General features: G+C 31.8%; 1 long non-coding RNA gene across 1 annotated transcript; it reads right to left on the bottom strand.

Annotated features, from left to right (window-relative positions):
- Window positions 1-342: 342 nt before the first annotated feature.
- LOC124367127 lies at window positions 343-1,971 on the bottom strand. Its single transcript, XR_006922866.1, has 2 exons — window positions 1,693-1,971; window positions 343-1,591 (listed from the first exon to the last, which is right to left on the bottom strand). It is a non-coding gene; the product is annotated as an uncharacterized LOC124367127 (long non-coding RNA).
- Between the last annotated feature and the right edge of the window lie 2,228 nt (window positions 1,972-4,199).

Here is a 4,199-nt window from a genome sequence, read left to right as displayed (position 1 = left end):
GTATTTACTGAACAGTTATATTGAATTTATTATTGTGGAAAAGAAAATTTATCACTGTAAGCGTATTGAATTGTTGATAAAAAAGGGTATTCATTTTAGAACATTTTTATTGATAGAATACATGAACAAAACTGAAACAATTAAGCAATGAACAATTAATTTTGAACTATCCAGCTGTACAAATCTTCTTCCAGTGTTCAATTGATAGTTCTTAGTTATTTATGTTCAACTTGAAATACTTGTGGAGTCCTGCATTAGATTTGAATCCAAATTTAGATTTCTTCTAATGTTTATTGAACCTCTTCAACAAATTTTATTTTAAAATTTTACTTGTCTGGAACAACAATTATTTTTTCCATTGTTTTTGATCTTGCATGCAGAATATATTTTCAAGATTTTATGCTGGAACTGATGCGAGTCTTGAAAATGTGTCTGTTTTGAAGTTTAGTAAATTTGCAAGGAGGATTTTAATTCTGGAATAGCAAGAATTTATCTCTTACTGGTGTATATTGAAATAGCACAGGAAATTTTAATCCTTGATTTCATTCCTGGTTATGCAAATGCTTGTCTTGTTGTGTGTACTGGTGTGTACTAAACTTGTATGAGGAATTTCAATCCAAGATTTTGCTCTTGAAACAGCAGAAATTTGCTTCTGGCATTAATTGAACAAGCACAAGAAATTTGGTTCTTCAATGTAGTTCTTGGTACAGCAAACACTAGTCTTGTTGTGGTGTGCACTAAACTTGTACTACAAATTTCATTCCAAGATTTCCCTCTTGGAACAACAGAAATTTGTTTGCTTCTGATGTTTATGGAACTAGCACAGAAAATTTGGTTCATCGATTTAGTTCCTGGTACAGCAAATATGTCTTGTTGTGGTGTGCACTAAACTTGTACTAGCAATTTCATTCCAAGATTTCCCTCTTGGAACAACAGAAATTTGTTTGCTTCTGATGTTTATGGAACTAGCACAGAAAATTTGGTTCATCGATTTAGTTCCTGGTACAGCAAATATGTCTTGTTGTGGTGTGCACTAAACTTGTACTAGCAATTTCATTCCAAGATTTCCCTCTTGGAACAACAGGAATTTATATGCTTCTGGTGTTTATGGAACTAGCACAGAAAATTTGGTTCATCGATTTAGTTCCTGGTACAGCAAATATGTCTTGTTGTGGTGTGCACTAAACTTGTACTAGCAATTTCATTCCAAGATTTCCCTCTTGGAACAACAGGAATTTATATGCTTCTGGTGTTTATGGAACTAGCACAGGAAATTTGGTTCATAGATTTAGTTCCTGGTACAGCAAATATGTCTTGTTGTGGTGTGCACTAAACTTGTACTAGCAATTTCATTCCAAGATTTCCCTCTTGGAACAACAGGAATTTATATGCTTCTGGTGTTTATGGAACTAGCACAGGAAATTTGGTTCATCGATTTAGTTCCTGGTACAGCAAATATGTCTTGTTGTGGTGTGCACTAAACTTGTACTAGCAATTTCATTCCAAGATTTCCGTCTTGGAACAACAGAAATTTATCTGCTTCTAGCATTTGAGGAACTAGCACAGGAAATGTGGTTCACTAATTTTGTTCCTGGAACAGCAGAAATTGGTCTGCCTATTGAATAGTATGAAAAATATAATTCTATGACTTTATTACTAGAAGAATAAAGTTATATTTCTGTGTTAACTAACCTTGAATGAGGAATTTCATCCTGGCATCTCAAAATGTGTCTTCGTTTGATACAGTCTTGCTATTGGAGTTTACTCCCGTTGCGTGCTGTTTCTTGAACTATGTATACTTCATGTATATTGTGTGTATGTATGTCGATCTTGTAAATTAAGTTGATTGAAAAATAGAATTTACTATGGTGGATGGCTTCAACTTTGCTTGTCTCAACTATTAAATTGTTTCTAGTTTAAAACTCATTGCACAGCTGGATTCTCCAATATTACTATTTATGGACCTGAAAATGTTGCTTCTTTGAATTTTGAATTTAGAATGATTTTTTGTACTGTATTACCATGGAAACAAAGTGTATAGTTATTGCATTGTCAATAAAATTTTAATAATGAATTATTATAATTATTACATTTCAATATGATATCCCTGATTTCATCCTAGTTTTATTTTTAATTGCATGTATGACTAAACTAATTTTTGGACTCAACTTCCTGTTTCTTCTTCTACAGACCATATATATAAAACTGTATAAAAGTAGAGTTGAACACAGCCCAAAATAATCGTATACTCACTATAAATAGTATTTCAGCAAGTGAGAAACAAAAATCCTTTGCTTGCTCAGATGATTTTTGTGGCGTAGAATTTTGTCTAATGTAAGTCTTATTATGTAATTTGCGGTTGTAGTATGTCCCAAGAGGAATATATTATAAACTATGATATAGATTCCAAATAGTTTGTACATTATTACCTTATTAAAAAAAATTTTTGATTTTATTCAAAATTTAAATAACTTTGTTAGATTCATGTGCTATGAGTACCACTTAACCATTTGAGAATTCTCTGTGCTTATAGCTTGCAAAGTTGAGAACAAAACATTAAAAGGGCCAATTCACAAATTCAGTAGAGACTAACAATTTTATCACTTTTATTTACTTACTTGGGGGTGTCAATTGCATGAGTTTATTTGAAAACGTTAATTTATTTTGGAAACAGTAATTTAAAAAAGGTCAGTTTTTATTTTTCAGATTTTGGAGCCAGATTTATTATCTACTCAACTCAATTAAAAGTGTTTTCACTTAATTACTTCAGTATTTTTGTATGTTATAATCAAGAATATTCAATAAACAAATTCAAAGTAGTATCGAAAGACCTGAGAGAACACATTGAAAAACATAATTTGACAGATATAAGCACAGACCTTTGGGTTATCTGTGTAACCCTGCTATAACATACTTGTTATGGTGTCTGATTTTTGACCAACTTTGATACAAATAGCCTTCAAGATCAAGACTCGAGCTACAGTTTAATTTGAAATGTCCAATATTTGTTTTAATTTTTCAATCATGATTACGAGCTGAAAGTTGGAATTTGAAGGGCTCCATCATGGAGAGAAAATGCTTCAAATGGAAAGAAAAAATACGTCAATAATATTCCTGAAGACTAGGTTACAGAATCACATTGCTTGGACATAGAATCACTTTTTGCCTGATTTAAACATTGGTGCTTCCCTTATAGGCAACTTAGTGTACGCTACGCTTCGACATATGCGCCAAGTTCTTTAAATTTTTTAGTGGAAGTATTTAAAGTAGAGACAAGCACCTGATATTAAATTAGAATCACTGTTCCACCGAAGATAATTTTTACACTTGATTAAAGATTTAACGTCTCTTTTATAAGTTTATAAAAAAAACTCTCATTGGATTCCTTGCAAAAAGGGCTTCAGTCACTGACTCAAGTCCTTTTTTGCAGGGAACTGTAGATTTTTCTACTATGTTCTAATGTATTCTGAGCATTTGACTTAATTCCTTTTTTACATGTATAGATGAAACACACATCCTGAACAAACCATTTTCATCACTAACTCATTTTGGGCAAAATCATGACTGAAGCCCTTTTTGCATGGACCGATTCATTTATGGTATACATGGTTAAAATCCAACTGTTACCGTTAAATATAAAAGTGTCAAAACTTTAAACGGCTCCATCATAATTTAAGGATTTATAAAAATACTCCTGTACTGAGTGAAGACAATTTAAATAATTACTAATCTTGATCGGAGTTTTAATAATACCTGGATTTTAATATAATCAAATTGAACGTAATTCTAATGGATTCAGCTGAGTAAAGTAACTAACTGATCATGCGCAAATGAAGAGAACTAATCAGAAGTTGGGGAAGTGGGTTATCTTCTTTTAGTGGTATATACACGCTTCCCTCCCCCTAATAAATTATCTTTTGAAGTAGCTTAATTCTGAAATGCTCTGAGGAGTCTAACTTCCTATGCCTCTAGAACAATTTCATTTTGGATTTTGATCGAGAATTTGCTACTACGTAATATTTTAGGTCTTTGCAATGACAATTACTAATAATACGTAATTCTGTCTCTAAATGATGGCTCTGTGAATGGTTGGATTATATCAAACGAGAAAGTTTTATGGAGTCTTCCCGATCAAATGACACTTTTTAAATTAAAGTGTTGTTGTATTCCCTCATAAATATTTTCAAAACACAAGTATT

Source organism: Homalodisca vitripennis, chromosome 8, assembly GCF_021130785.1.
Source record: "Homalodisca vitripennis isolate AUS2020 chromosome 8, UT_GWSS_2.1, whole genome shotgun sequence".
Classification (NCBI taxonomy): domain Eukaryota; kingdom Metazoa; phylum Arthropoda; class Insecta; order Hemiptera; family Cicadellidae; genus Homalodisca; species Homalodisca vitripennis.
This window is presented reverse-complemented; position numbering and strand designations above follow the sequence as displayed.